Source organism: Pipistrellus kuhlii, unplaced genomic scaffold (assembly GCF_014108245.1).
Source record: "Pipistrellus kuhlii isolate mPipKuh1 unplaced genomic scaffold, mPipKuh1.p scaffold_m20_p_18, whole genome shotgun sequence".
NCBI classification, from domain to species: domain Eukaryota; kingdom Metazoa; phylum Chordata; class Mammalia; order Chiroptera; family Vespertilionidae; genus Pipistrellus; species Pipistrellus kuhlii.
Window position 1 is genome coordinate 7,996,680 of NW_023425493.1, and position 16,710 is coordinate 8,013,389.

The 16,710-nt window shown below is 38.2% G+C and overlaps 1 protein-coding gene across 1 annotated transcript in view; it reads right to left on the minus strand.

Moving 5' to 3' along the window:
- CUNH1orf116 (chromosome unknown C1orf116 homolog) overlaps positions 1-1,028 on the minus strand; it is a 28,996-nt gene extending 27,968 nt beyond the window's left edge. Inside the window, exon 1 of the mRNA XM_036442324.2 lies at positions 890-1,028. The gene's annotated coding sequence lies outside the window, so the exon portion shown is untranslated. The remainder of the gene's footprint in view (positions 1-889) is intronic.
- Between the last annotated feature and the right edge of the window lie 15,682 nt (positions 1,029-16,710).

The window sequence follows — 16,710 nt, forward strand, 5'->3', positions numbered from 1 at the left end:
CACACCGCACTGCCTGCTGTGGCCTGATCCCCTCTCGGAACCCCCACCAGAGTAGGCATAATACCGTGAGAGTCATAAGAATGTGGACGAGGCCCCTGCGCAGCCGCCTAGCTTTCTGCTTGCTGGTCTCTAGGTCTGTTAACAGGTAAAGTCAGGAAATTAATTGAGTTGGACCCAAATAAAGGGGATTCTGCAACCAGATTATCCGAGAGGTTTCCAGAATAGAGCTGGTAGCCTGAGCTGGAGTTTTTCCAAAGTAACCAAACCTCGCATCCCCTCACAAACAGCCCAGCAGAACTCATTCCTTACACACCTGCCCACAGAAAGCTCCATTATCACATTGCCATTATTAAACACACACCCACCCACCCACACACACACACACACACACACACTGCACCCTTTACTTAAACAAAGATAGTCGGTGGGTTGATAAAGCCACGGGAGGGTTTCCAGTAGAAATGCAATGGAAAAGCACTCTCATTCCCTGGGCCTCCCTGCATGTTGACTTCTCTACTCCCACTATTCTCTTCCAAAGTCACAGCTCATTCGGGATTGCTCAGAGATGGAAATTTCCAAAACAAACCTATCCAAACCCCCCCCCCCCCATGCTTATCCAACCTAAATAAGCGGGGTGGGGGGGGGGGGGCACATTCCAGCCCTGGTCTCCACCAAAGCACTTTAATCCAATCTTCTTGGATCTCCGACTGGACTCTGGGAGTTGAGTAACAAAGACGAAAGCCCCCTAGCTGCGGTGTAGAGGGCTCCCCACAACCCTCTAGCTCTGAATTCCCACACAGCCACCCACCACCACCCTTCTCCCCCGCCCACACACACACATATACTTTGCTATACAGTATAAGCAATAGTTGGTTAGCGATTAACTCACCTTTACTGGATGGGGGGCTGAGGAGAGGAAAGAAATACCCTTCTATTTCAAAGGGCAGAGAAGCAGACAGAGCCTGCTTCGCCTGACTCCTGCTGGTTTCTTCTTCTGACCTCTTCCTGACTTACCTGGACAGGTAAATGCTTCATCTGTGCTGGTTCGCCCCACCCTGCCACTGACTCTCAGCCAATCGCAGCATTCTCTCCCTACCTCTCATTCCAGCTGTTTCTCCAGGGAAGGTGTGGGAGGGGAGTGGGCTGGGCGGTGCTGCTCTCACTTAGCCAATCACCTCTTGCCATTCCTTCCCCCATTAAGAGCCAATAAAGAGCCCTTTTAAAAAACGGAGGGCTGGAAGGAAGAGGGACTGGTTTGGGCTGAGACTGGAAAAGGAGAGTTGGCAGTGAGGGAGTAGGCAAAAAAAAAATAAATAAATAAAAATAAAAATAATAATAATAATTTTTTTTTTAATTACATCTTCATATACAGAAACAGTCCCCTGGGCATGTTTTTTACATGTCTCTCTGAAACTTGGTTTTCTATCTAGAGTTGCCTTCTTCCACTTGGAACTAAGTTTCCCCCTGAATTCTCCAAATTAAAATCCTCTGTGGCCAATTTTGTTCATGGTTTTTCTAATCTCTCAGAATCACTTTCAGCCCCTAGCAGCTCATAGTGTTTCAAATTCCACCCCTGACAGCAAGGAAGATATCTAAGACTAGGGATACCCACCTGACAGACCCTTACCCCCTCCTCCCATTCCCCCCGCGCCCCCCATCCCCAGATTGCCAAGGGCCTTCTTGGCCTCATTTATTTCTGCGGGAAATGAAACAATTTTTTCCCTGGACATTTCCCTGCTGCAAAAGTGCCTGCATAGCCTCAATGGAGAGAACATGCTCATTGTCCTTGGGTCTCTGGTCTCTTAGCTATTCATGGAAGGTAGCAATAAATATTAATAAATAAGAACGAAGTAAGTTCCCCACCAGGGTAGCAACTTCTGAATCCTCCCATAGTGGGTCTTTGGCACCTGTAGGTAACCAGAAGAAGCAGGAGAAGAGAGTAGGTGGAAGAATCTGATGCTTTCAGGAAGAAATCTCCTTCCAAGTATGGAGGTGACTTTTACCACTTGTGGTTTGTGCCCGGAGGCTGACCTTTCCTGGTTATACGTTTTCCTTGATGTGAAAAGGGCAGGAAGAAAAATTAAAACCAATGCACTTAATAATTGCCCACACTGATCAAGCTGTTGCTGTGCATTAGGTATTGTGCTGTGCTAGGCATGTTCATCCACCATTTCACGTCATCTTCATTTCAACTTCCAAAGGTAGATGCTGTTAATATACAAATTTTACAGGAGGTTACATAACTTGTCCAAGGTCATGTAGTTAGAAGGTGGCAGAGCAGAGATTTCAATTTAGGCGCCATGACGGCAAACTTGCCACCTACCAGAATGATGCCAGTCAGCCTCGACTTGGGGGAAAATCCTAAGTAGGAAACATGAAATACTCAGATCATTGGCAGGTTTAATTCTAGCCATTAGATTCATCCTTTCCCATCTCATTTCTATTCATATCTTTCATAACCAGGTGACACATGGCTTTCATCTTTTCTCTTTCTATGATCATAATTGGGTAGGAATTGAGAAGTGCAGTGATACTGGAGCCAAGGTGGAGAAGAAGTGGGGCAGGACGAGTGAGGAGGAAGGAGGCTTGAGGAACCTTGGAGAAATCCAGTACCCTGTCAGCAGGATATGGATGGCAGAGCTGATTGATTTGAGGGCAATGACCTCTCTTCATGATGTGTCATTCAAACATGTATGATGTCACAATACTAATGAAAGAAGAAGAGCACCTCCTACTCAGAGTTCAATGCAACCCGAGCTACACCCATGGATGAAGTCACTGAAGTTGATCCAGCTTCAGAGGTGTGTAAGGTGAACATTGACTAAAAAGCAAAAACAAAGAAATGAATTGGCTCGTGAGGATTAATCTCAAAGGCACAGCAGGCATAGTCTTATTTGTGAATTGACCGTATTGGTTTTTTTTCAGTTTTGAAATAGTGAAGAAGAGCTCCTGTCTTTTACCAGGTAGACAAGTGACATAGACAAAGTGATCTTTCTGTTCCTCTTTCCTTTTAGACATCTTTTTGAAAAGTATGAAATATTTCAGCTAAATGAAATGTACCTAATGCCCAGGTCAAGAACCGGAACAGGAACATTACAGTTGACATTCCTTACAAGCGTCACCCCTCCCTCCTCTTCTGCCTCCTCAAAACATACATACACCCAGGCTGAAATAAATCACCCTCATGTGTGTCATGTTTTTTATCCTCTATGTCTTTAAGTGGTTTACCCTGGAATCTTCTTTTGTTTTTCTCTGCTCTCTTGGAAAAATACCAAGTCCCTAAGGTTCCAAGAGAATGGGGAAGGAGGCCTGAACTAGAGAAGAGAGAGGACTCCAAAACCCAGACATATCTGAGACACTAAGCTCCCTGATTGATGCAGGTCATCGTTGGAGGTGGAGTTCGGTTTCTGTGTCATTGCTCTTTGTCTATGAATTCCTGTTTGGTGATTTGACGCCATGCAGACTAATTACAGTCCAGCTCACCTGACTCATCTGTGTCCTCACTCTTCCATCCTGGCATGCTGTTGTGGGGCAGTCATCTCCTGGACTGTCAGAGACTAGTTTACTATTTCCTTGTTTACTATTTCCTTTCTCAGTACAGCCTCCCAGCCAGGCATCTTACTTCCTCACTCAAACACACCTTCTTCTTCTTCTTCTTCTTCTTCTTCTTCTTCTTCTTCTTCTTCTTCTTCTTCTTCTTCTTCTTCTTCTCTCTCTCTCTCTCTCTCTCTCTCTCTCTCTCTCTCTCTCTCTCTCTCTCTCTCTCTCTCTCTCTCTCTCTTTCTCCTTCAAAAGTGAAATATACCACCAATAGTCATTGGGTACTCTTTCCACTTTGGACACCTTATACTGGCAAACTCTCTGCAAAATAGTCTTGGGCCTCCATTCTAACCATTCATGATACTTGTTCACTCACATTATAGTCACATTCTACCAGTGTCTGTCTTTTTCCTTTTCTTCTCTAAAGAAAAAAGGAACTTATTTTGAACATTATTATCACCATCCCTAAGAAATGCTGGGTGCCCACTATGTTCCATGGTATTGGGCATGCTACAGTGTGCTGAGTATATTTCTGAGCATATTTCTAACATATTGAGGGGAGGAACCGTCTTATTCCACAAGAGCTTGCTTTAGCCTGGCCAGTGTGGCTCAGTGGTTGAGCATCAACCTATGAACCAGGAGGTCATGGTTCGAGTCCTGGTCAGGGCACATGCCCAGGTTGTGGGTTGGATTCCCAGCAGGAGGCAGCTGATCAATGATTCTCTCTCATCATTGATGTTTCTACCTCTCCTTCTCCCTTCCTCTCTGAAATCAATAAAACTATAAAAAAGGGCTTTCTTTAAAGAGAAAACAGCTAGGGAAGGATTTGGATAAAGGTGATCAGAATTTGGAATTGATAGGCCAGATTAAAATGAATTAGATCACTAAATTCTCACCAAAGTGATATCAGTGTTAATCCTAATATAATTAGATGGAAATTAAAGGGTGTAATTAACTGGATTTGGATGAAGGAGTTCTGAAATTGCTTAACCATTAAGTAGTTCCTGGGAGCAGCTTTCTTTCTTTCTTTTTTTTGGGGGGGGGGGGGGGAGTGAGCAGTGTTATTTGGGCCCACCTATCATGGACATTTAGAGGATTCAGTGGTCCTTTTCCTCCAAATGTTAATGAAAGTTTGAGGGATGAGGTCATCTATCAGATCAGAGAGTTTTGTAAGAAACACCAAATCTTAATGTGTTCAAAATTGAGCTCATCTGACCCCTGCCCCTCAGTCCTGCCCTCTCTCCTCTATCTGCATGCCAGCTAACAGCATCACCATACCTAATCTCACCCAGACTCAACACCTCCTAGCGATCCTCCCTTGTTCCCATGAGATTGTGCTCATATCTCTTTTTAGCTCCGCATCCTCCCTACTCTGACTCAGGATTTTACTACATGTAGAACCATAGGTTATTAAATGGAAAAGAAACTAAAGAAATTCCTTGTTTTATATCTTCCATTTTATAGATGCACATCTGAGTTTCATTCCTCTCAAAATGCTTTGATGTATTTTCATAACATTCAAGATGAAATTCTAAGTCCCCATATGACATAAAAAGACTTTTATGAGCTGGCATCTCCTGTCACATATTCATCTAGGATAGTCTTTACTGTATTCATATTCATATTTCTGAAACTACCATGTTTTCATGCTTCTAGGCCTTTCCACATGCTATACCTTTCCTTGGACCTGTCCCCACCCTATTCTCCAGGCTTAGTCTTATTCTTCCTTCAAGGTTCAGCTTACCAGTAAATACCACTTTCTTTTGGAATAGGATGGTATTGGGCATGCTACACTATAATCTCTTAACTATATATATTTAATTCACTAGAATGTAACTGTTTTCTTTTTCTTTTTGTAAAATTTAAATTTGCAAAGGGCATCAGATTTTTCTGTGAACAACTCTTCTATTACAATGTTACTAGAGGCCTAGTGCATGAAATTAATGCATTTGGGGCAGGGATGGGGTGTCTCTCAGCCCAGTCTGCGCCCTCTCACAGCCTGAGAGCCCTTGGGGCATGTCTGGGTATCAGGCCTAAGCCAGCAGTTGGAAATCCTTAGTGCTGCCACAGAGGCAGCTTGCCAGCTCTAAGCCCAGCTTTTGGCTGAGCAGCGCTCCCCCTGTGGGAGCGCATGGACCACAAGGGGGCAGCTCCTGCATTGAGTGTCTGCCCCCTGGGGTTCAGTGGGCATCATAGCAATAGGCTGTTCCACTGTTCGGTTGATTTGCATATTAGCCTTTTATTATATAGGATATATTAATGACAAGACTGATAATGAACTTTTTGAAGTCCTTTAAGAAAATTGCCCTGAAAATTCATATTTTATATCATGTTAGTAGATTATCTACTGCTACAATTTTGCTTACTGTTTTTCCCCTTAATTTTGTCTTTTGAAATACTATTAAACTGTAAATTGCTCTTAGAAGTAGTAGGCATTGGCTCTGAAAACAATCAGGATTGTTTTCAGAAGTTTTTGATCTTTTTAAAAATATATATTTTATTGATTTTTTTGTACAGAGAGGAAGGGAGATAGTCAGAAACATCGATGAGAGAGAGTCATCGATCAGCCACCTCCTGCACAACCCCCTCCGGGGATGTGCCCGCAACCAAGGCACATGACCCCGACCGGAATCAAACCCATGACCCCTCAGTCCCCAAGCCGACGCTCTAGCCATTGAGCCAAATCGGCCTTGGCAAGTTTTTGACCTTTTGATGTAATGAATATACCTGTGTCTGAGGTACTATAAAGACCCCAGATGATGATGGCTTATATTGCAATGATTTAAAACACCCAACAATAAGTTGACCTATTTTCTTTTTCTTAAAATGCTTCTAACATTTTTTATTTACTTATAATTATGAATAGCTCAAGTTATCTAATAAATAAGAAATATTAGGTTTAATAGTATTTACAAAGAACAGTACATGTAGCAAATATTCAATACTGGAAAATTCCAGTGAACATTACTGAATAATATTTAGATCTACCAAGCTCCTACCAGTGTTACACAGAACTTTGGTTGAAACTGCAAATTTAAGAATTTTGCTTCTCAAACTTATGTCTTGGAACATTCTTCATAGAATGTGCATTAAATATACTATAATCTATTAATATTATATTTATTCATTGTTAGCAATAGACATGGCCACGAAATACACACTTGTGACAATACTTATAAGCAAGAAATTGATTAGACTGTTACCACCTCTCTCCTAGCTGTAAATACCCAACCTCCCAGGATGTCAGCTTTTACCTTCAACTCCACATACCAGCATTCCCTACACTTCCTTTAGATTGGTTATCATTGTGTTCCTTCAAATCACTAACATTCCTTGTTAATCATACAACAAGCAGATTGGCACTACTATGAATTCATGAATAACAACCTCCAACAATAACCTTGCAGACTTTTTGCTCCCTTCATTTTCAGATAACGATTTTACCACAGAATTTGGAAAATTTGCTAAGAAAAACAGCAGCTCAGAGGCAGTAATTCCATCTTCCAATTATCAAATTTACAGACATACCTTCCTTTGAACCCATTTTCTTCTTTTCTTTTGGCACAACAAAGAAAATGTCTTTCCTATAACCCCACCATCCACATGTGCTCTGGACCTATCTGATGAACTCAATAGGTTTTTTTATTTTTTTATTGGCCTAGTAGGAATCATCAGAGAAGATTTCTCAGAGAAGAGTATTTCAAAATTCTGCCTGAAGGACATAATTCTTGCAGCTAGCATTTTCAGAGCTTCATAGGAGAAGGTTGTTGGTCTCAACATCTGGTATGTAAAAATAGCACTTTATTCCTTAGTTTTAGACAGAGAGCCTCTGTTTTACCCCCTCTCCTGGGAGGAAATGTGGCGATCTTTTAGTTGTTCAGAGTGGAAGAGGATACCTGAGAGGCTAACTGTTTTAATCAGACTCTCTCCCCATCCTCCTGATTTTCCCACCCCTGTTTCCAGAGGCACTAATATCACTAATTTTTTTACTTTGGGGGAGAATCCCTGGAAAAAATAAGGTTGCTGGGTTAGAATTCAGGTTTTTGTTTTGTTTTGTTTTGTTTTCTTCAAATCTGTTAGGTTAGCTACCATTCAACTACTGCTGGCTAGCTTCCAAAAATTTGTTGGTATTATTTACCTCCCTATCTGTTTGTCCTTTAGAGTTTATGCATTTCAAAGTCCCATTGCAGATTTGGGAGAGTGCAGATCAATGAATATGTTTAGCCTGCTATCTTTAACTAGACACCATATTTACTCCAACCCACATCCATCTGGCTTCTTTTCCCACTACTGCCTGAAATAGCTTAAGTTCATCCATCAACTCCAAGTTACCAAATTCTACAGACACTTCCAATCCTTCTCTAACTTGTTTTTTTTTTTTTTTTTTTTTTCCAGAACATCCAACAGAACAGTTGGCCACATTCTGTTTCTTAAGCAACTATTTTCTCTTGGATTTCATAACATGTAATGTTTATGCATCTCTAAACTCTTCTTGGGTGGCTTTTCCTTCTTTAACTGCCTTATAAATGCTCTCTTTTTCCTTTATCTGACTTCCAAATGTTGGGAGTTGGGTTCTGAGCCTTCCTCTCATAATACAGTTTCTCTAGTTGACCTCTTCCATTCATGTAACTTTTAACTATTTGTAGGTCGACAAGTCCAAATGTAGGTCTTTAAGTTCAGAAATTTTAAACTTTAAACCTATAGTTGCCATCTCCTTTTAGGTGAGTCACAAATATCTCAAACGTAGTATGTTCAAATTATTATTGTCTTTATTCCTCCCAAATAGTTTTTCCTTTTATCTTTCGTGGGTCAATAATTTGAGTAAAACCCCTGAGATGCTTCCCTCTCTATTACTCCCTAGTGTCACCAAGTCCTGGAGATCCTATCTCCAAAATATTTTTAAATCATCTTCTTTTGAGATTTACCTAGTCCAAGCCATCATCCATTTATTGGCTCTTCATCCTTGAGGATGTTATCAAACTTCTCTAATTCTCAGTAACTGTATCTACAAAATAGAGATGATGATAATAATAGTATGTCTCAAAGTTACTGTGAATATTATATAACGTATGCACCTTGTAAGCACTCAACAAATTCTATTATAATTATTACCATCATCATTTACAGATTACTGCAGGAGCCTCTTCCTAACTAGTAACCCACTTTTACTCTTGTCCCCTTCAATTCTTTCCCCATAGAGCAGTTAAAACAACTTGAAGAAAGGTAAGTCTAATGGTTTCCTTAAAATGCTTTAATATCCTCCCACTGCTCTTAGGACAACTTTATTCTTAAATTACACATTAACTTCATTTGTTTAAATGTTCATTCATTCAAATATATATTGAACATCTACTATGTGTCCAGTACTTTGTTCAGTGTTGGGAGTAAAATGGTTCTGAGAGAAAAATAGTCCCTGCTCTTATGAACAAACTATGTAGGGACACAAATATAAACAAGCAAATAGAATGTTATAAATATGAATTACAGTAACTGCTTAATATAGCCTATAGATGTTGCAAATCTGGATCATTGATTGCTTCTAAAACTTCATCTCACATCCTTCTTTCCCTGTTACCACAGTATGGCCTGACTGGCCTGCAAAATATTTCATTTTCCCTTGCAATATAGTGTCTTCAAATGCTATACTCTCTACTTAAAATGCCCTTCTTACTCTTCAATTAACTTCTAGTTATGCTTCAGGTTTCAGCTTAAATATTACTTTCTCAAAAAGGCTTTCTAAGGTTCACCACTTTTATAGACTATCTAATCCCTTTATTCTCTTCATGGCACCTGTATTTCTGTTTTTGTAGCATTACGTATGTGCCCCCCCCCCCCACTACTTAATACCACAATGTATACCCAGGATATAATGCAGTTCCTGAAACATTAATATTAAAAAAAGCTTATTGAGCAAATAACCTTGTAATCCTGAAGTATTTTATACCATTTCTGACAAGAAGCAGAAGCTCAATAAGGGTTAAATAAAACTGCTTAACAGTTTATCTGAGATATAGTATGACTTTAGATGTTTCCAAATCCAAGATCATTTTCTAAGTCTTCATTATTAGAGAGTAAGAGTAAGAATATAAAGCTGAATACTAAAGGATGGACCTAATGGAAAGGGTTATTTTGGCAGAAAGTCAGCATAATTCAGTCTGTTCATTGGTTTTGTAGGTTTAAAACTTGATTTAGTTTACTCCATAATACAGTTTTGGGAAAATTAATTCTTCCAGTAAAATTATTAAGAGAAAGATGAATCAATTAGATAATTTTGTGAAATATCCCACATAACAGACTCTAAAAATTTATTCTTATTTTATGATAAATGACACATTTTCTATTTAATTCGATATAAATATCCAACAGAATTGAAATAAACTGTGCTATAAAATTTTGTGGCTATTTGATAAAGTGCTTCTTTTTTCTGGACAGTTCTAAAACACACACACACACACACACACACACACACACACACACTAATTCTTACTATCCCTCCTCCTCCCGCTGTTGATAGAAAAAGTGTGTTATTAAATAATTTGCTTCATACCTATTATTTCCATGTCTAAGATTATATCTTTTTAAGCAAATGTTATGGTATTTGCTTCTTGATTATCATAAGAAACAAGGGCTTCCATTTCCAGTCATTCTGGACTAGGACTTGTAACACACCCTTCTCCTGAAGCAATAAAGAGCCAGAAATACAGTGAAGAGTTTGAAGACCTGCTAGGCTTGGGTCAGAATGAGGATAGAGGTTGGATGAACATTTGGGGCCACTTTTCCCCTGTAGACAGTCTTCTATCCCAGAATCGGTGGCTGAGATACTGAAGGGTGCTTCTGGCAGCTTCACTGAAGCAGGGGATCAGGGATTGAGTTCCCGATTCCACCAAAGCATGGCACCTCTACCACATTCCTTGTAAGTTGTACCCCAGGAGTGAGCTCTTCCAAAACTGGGGAGGGGGCTGTGTTGGACTTCCTAAGTTATGGTAATGCCTATCTACTCTGTTCTAGGAGCCAGTTAAGGGTTTGTCAGGAATAATTTTGTCTATGTTTTGTATTTAACATCTGCATTTGTTTTGAACGTGACACGAACAACTCTCAGCCTACTGCAATTATTTAAGAGGGCCATCTTTAGGGTTTTAGAACATGGCCAAGTCACGGTGACATCTGCTCTGCTATCTTAAGATTCAGCAATGAAGCCCTTCATTTGAATACAAGAAATGCCATTGGAGAAGGATCAGAAAACTGTTCTTGGTGTATAGAAGAAATTTCAGAAGTACAGAGAGGTAGAGAAGCAGTTAAGAGAGAGGCAGTTACTAAAGCAAAGAGGGAATTCTTGACCCAAAAAAACCTCACACACAGAGAAATTAGGAAAGTTTTAGGAAACTTAGGGAAATATGTTCATACTAAGCTGGCACTTATTTCATCTGATAACGACCCTCAAAATCTATAAACAAGAGACAAAGACAATTCAAAACAAATTTTTAAAGTAGAAAAGAAGTATTTGAGTTGCCTGCTTTTTTATTCTTGAATCTCTCAGTCTAGACTTAGATATAAATAAGCATAGTACATATTACTACCAATATAGGAGTCCTGATTTGCAGCTCCTACTGCACTCCTTTCCAAACACTAATGGGATGGTAAAGAGGAGAAAAAGAGGGGGGAGGGAAGCTCCCCCTTCTCCCAGGGAAGTTCTTTTTGTAATATCTATTCATTTCATAACTAATATTTGACACAAAATTTTCAAAGATGTCAGGGTCTTACTGATTTCTAGATTAAAAAAAAAATTTATTGATTTTTTACAGAGAGGAAGGGAGAGGGAGAGTTAAAAACATCAATGAGAGAGAAACATCAATCAGTGGCCTCCTGCACATCCCCTACTGGGGATGTGTCAGCAACCAAGGTACATGCCCTTGACCAGAATCGAACCTAGGACCCTTGAGTCCACAGGCCAATGCTCTATCCACTGAGCCAAACCGGTCAGGGCTAGATTTGTTTCTTATAATGTAGGAGGCTATATCATACTTGAACTTTAATATTAAAGCATTTCATTTGTTTTAGGTAAATTTTATTTTGCAATATTCACCCTTTATTGGTCCACATTCTTTCTTCTAGAACTCAGAGAATAGATCTAATTCATCTTTCACGTACTTCTCCAAATGTCAATTTGAAATCCATTTTCTCTTGACCAGGTAAATGTTCCCAGTTCTTTCAACTATCACATAACAATTGTCAAACTATAGTTTTCATTGTGTCTTACATGTAAAAAACCTTATCCAAACCTCTGATGCAATGTGACTAAAGCAGGGTACGTCAATACTGTTGCTTCCTTTTTTCTAGATCTTGTAACTATTAAGATGCAATTATTTCTGCAGCCCAATTCATATCACCCTGTTGGGAATCAGAATCACAGTTAAGTAATATTGGTATTTCATTGTCAAATCTACTATAAATCCAGGTTTTCCCCATGCTGGACTCATGTAATAGATTGTTTTAGAAATAAAGGGGATTTCACATTTATGAGTATACAATCTTAGGGTTTTCAGCCTGCTGTGATTTTTGAATTGTCATTTTTTGACTATCCACCTTCACTGGGCTTATATTCTTTATATGTAGTAACTGTATTTAATTAGTGCATGAATGGAAATCGCATGAGGCCAAGAACACAGGACAGAAGTTAAGCCATCAGTTCTCTCCAAGTTGATAGATTTAAACAACCATGGTTATACTGGTGGTTCTCCAACTTCATCATGAACCAGAATCACCTGGAGGGCTTGTTAAAACAGGTTGCTGACCTTGTTTCTTTAGGAGAATCTGAATGTGATGAATACATTTTGGGTACCGTTTTGTTCAACCAGCTACCACTGCACACACCGTGAGATTTCTTACAGACCTTTTCATATGAGGTTTGGCCTGACTTATTCTTACGCTGGAGTTATACTGACTCCAAAGATATATTTTGTCCTGGTGCACAAATTAATTACATTATAGTTCCATTTCCATAATTTTAAAACTTTCAATGAGAAGGATAAAGGGTTCAATTTAGTTAGAGCCTAAATTGGCCAAGTCTAGTAATGCCAGTGTTGTTTCAAATAAATGTTTAAATGTCAATGTTGTCAAAGATTAAGTAAATTCTCCAGGAGAGATGTTGCGGGCTCCAAATAGATCTAAGTTCGCACAGCTCTCCTTTATAAACTAAGGGAATATTCAGCCTTCACAACTGGACAATTTGTCAGCAACAGACATTGAATTACAACTCTCAGGAGCTGACTGCACAACAGAAAAGATGGAGTTAGGGAGGGAACTTTCAAATGCCCTCGGGTGTTACAAAGAAGAAATATAGTTTCTCCTGCTGAAATCATTAAGACTCCACCCACAGAGTGAGATTTGACAGATTCTGATACACAGGACAAAGCAGTGGTCTATTAGCTTTTGATAATGAATACTGTGCAACTTGAGTATAGCAGCTGTTCACTGGCCCTCTTACCTCACCCCCAAATATGCTCAGATAACAATATTTTCACTTCATTTATTCCTTTAAAACAAGTCATTTCATACAGCATTTGCATATTTAAAATCATACACTTCATAAATAAAATTAATGCATCTTAATGGCAATGGCAATATCACATAAGAATTGTACAAAATAAAATTGGACATCTCCCAGGTAGCATCAGTGCACCAACTGGAAAAAAAAATAATAATACTGACAAACAGACCAAAGAACATTTTTTAAAACCACAAAGCACTGTCCATTTTCATTAAGGAAAATATTTTTAACAAGAAAACCAGAACTTTGTTCTGGTTCGCTCTTCCCTACTACTTTTTCAAGCCACCGTCCAAAGCTCTTGGCCTGACAGTCTTTGTGGTTTTCTTCGTGCTTCAGGTATTCCTCTTCTACTGCATTCATACAGAAAATATATCCTGCTTGACAAGCTATCCATATTTATTTTGTACCTTAAGCTGAATTCAATACTTTTTAAAAGGAAGGATTATTTTGTTGAGGAAATTGTATTTCCTGTAAACATCTTTAAGTCCTGAATGGCACCAAGGTGAACTGGAGAAATGGATGCCCTGGTCCTTTTAAGTAACTTCTGGGCTACAAACTACACATCCCACATCAGTTAGAAAGTCAGGCTTATGCTATCGTAGTAGACATCCTAAAGCTTTCTTCCGTTAATCTTCTTTTTTAACCTACAACTTCACCAAATCATCCCTAAACTCCAGTTGCAGGTTTGTATTTTTAAAAACAAGTATAAAAAGTCATCATACCAAAATGCTTATATTCATGGTTTTATACTTTAATGACTAGCTTTTCAGTTATGACCCTGCTACATTCTATGCCAGGCGAGAAGACTTAAGTTCACACAAAGGCATTGCTTGAACATTTTTCCAAAAAGCATAACTCATGACTAGGAAAGCAGCCATTTGAGGGCCCCTTCTGTTTAAGTGGTACTTTATCCTCCCACCCCTTTGTCCCTTCACTCTAAAACAGCACGGGAGGGCTAGCAATCTCTTTGAGAGTCATATGAACCAAGACTGAAATCAGCACCCCACAATTCAATTATCAATGAAGTCATTTCTTCAAACTCAAATATGCTAAGCACTATAAACACATTACCAGCCAATTTTTGCAGAAGAAAAAAATAAATAAAACCTTTTCCTACAGTCAGGAAAGCTTTACATTCTAAATTGGATGAAATGTGCTGAAATATTATAACTTTTAGTTAATATTATCTTTAGTTAGTAAATAGCTTATTCAAATCAAGTGTTTCACTGTAGTCTTAAAAATGTTGCTTATTACGTATGATACTTTTAAGGCCTCTGACTCAAAAATCAGCTCCCTTAAAATAAGTTTGCCTAGAAACAAAAGATGAGTCTTTTCAAAGTTGTTACAGTCATCTTTGTGCTGTAAGAACAAATTTGAATACTGCATTGTACAATGAACGATAAAGAACAATCACATTATAGAATTAACATTTTGAATGCTAGGGCACAGAGCATGCTCCTAATAGTTACTGAAATTGTGTGCTGTTATCAAAACACCAGAATGTTGTACCACTGGATACACTATACACTGATGGTATTTGTTAATTGTGAGTAGTTGATTGTAAGCAGCTCAAGAATTATATTTTAATGTCTTTAAGATTCTTGGAGAGGGCTAACATGTAAACTTTTATTTCTTATTTTTTAAAGTGCTGTAAATAATAACAAATGCCTATTTCAACACATGATTGAACATAAGTCTTAATACATGGAAGTTTAGGAAGGTCATATAATTCGTAAAGAAAAAAATCACTCTGCCGCTAATCTTGCATATTTCTTTTTCTAAATTTTTTTTTTCCAAAAAAGACAGAGAAAACTATGTTTAGCTAGGGTAGCCTGCAACAGCTATGTTTTAAAGCCTACATAGGATAAAAAGAATAGGCTTGATAAGCAGATTAGGCATGTACAGATAATTCATTCCTGATTGATTTTGTAATAATCATGTAATAATCAAATGGCATGACTACATTAGCTTTTTCCAATAGGGTCAAGCTGACCAGCAGCCAAATTCTCAATGTACCCATTTTTCATGCATGGGAAATAATTTTTAAAAATCAACCACAGACATTAACAGAAGATGGTGTCTTAATGTGGCTATCACCATCAAAAAATTATCAAGGATATAATTTTAGCTTCTGAAATCACTCTCTCTCTAGGAAGTGCAACTTTATAGCCCTACACCTAATTTTTAAATCCAAAGAGTAAGGCAAAGAAGAATAATGGAAAGGAGTGGGGGATGGGAAAGTACAATCTTCATTCAGCCACTAATGTAAACAGTTTTCATTTTAATTAAAAAAATATTATTGTATGGCAGTCAAAAACAATGACTAGGAAGAATGGTTTCATTCTGCTCAAGCACAAATTTAAGAAAGTTTCTTTTAATCCCACTGCAAGTACTAAATCCATAGGTTTTTAAATTCTCAAGAGTAGAATCTACACATTAATAAAGTAATTTCAAGAGTTTAATAAGTACAGTAACAAACTATAAATTCTGTGAGGCTCATAAAATTGAGTTTAGAATGAGTACAAGCTTAGGTTTTTAATCCTCAGCAATTAAGTCAAATGCTGCCATTTTAAATTTTCCATGATCAGAAATTAAAGTTCTAGTGCTGAATTTCAGCTGCTGATCAATTTTAAAAAGCCATTAATGACAGCAATGTCAGTTTCCCATTGGTGAATGGACAACTTAGACAACAGTAAACTAAAATAAAATAAGGTCCCCTGAACAAACACTTGACACTTGCTATCAAAACATAAGTTTAGGCCAGGACCGGTTTGGCTCAATGGATAGAGCGTCGGCTTGGGGAATGAAAGGTCCCGGGTTCGATTCCGGTCAAGGGCATGTACCTTGGCTGCGGGCATATCCCCAGTAGGGGGTGTGCAAGAGGCAGCTGATCAATGACTCTCATCGATGTTTCTGACTCTCTATCTCTCTCCCTTCCTCTCTGTACAAAATCAATAAAATATATTTAAAAAAAAACACACACAAAAAAACACACATAAGTTTAGATATACTACCAAAAAAAAAAAAATTTAAATAGAGGGGTTTAATTTTATAAAATATCAGGTTCTTTTTCTATTTGCTAACATAACCCAATGCAGACAGAGTATACTCAATTTTAAAGTGACAGAAGTTTATGTTGGGAAACACATCAATAGATGTCCGGTACCTTATAAGTTACTCAATAAATATTTGTTGAATGAATATACTTCTCTAAAATTCCAGTTAGTAAATGTCAACTTTGGCTCCTGAAGTACCTAAGAAAGGAAGGAAAACAATTTGATAGATGTTACCCAGTAGTATACTCTTCACTTAGAATTTTAAATTTAGTATTTTCTGGGAAAAAGAACAGATAGAAAAACCTTTTAGACTGGAGGACAGACAGGTACCAAGAGATTTTCAATCATATTCATTTGTACACATTATGATTGCCAAACATTAATGATCACAAACTTACAAGTGCTATTTTTAAGGCTCTGTAAAATAGAAAATTAAACACTTAAGTTAAATTAAACACCATAGCAACTTTTGCCTAAAGAGGCTATTCACATAAAAAGTACTAAAAAAAAAAGGTCATCTAATGATTTCCTGTATATTTTGTGACTTGTTTCTTAAAGATACTTTTC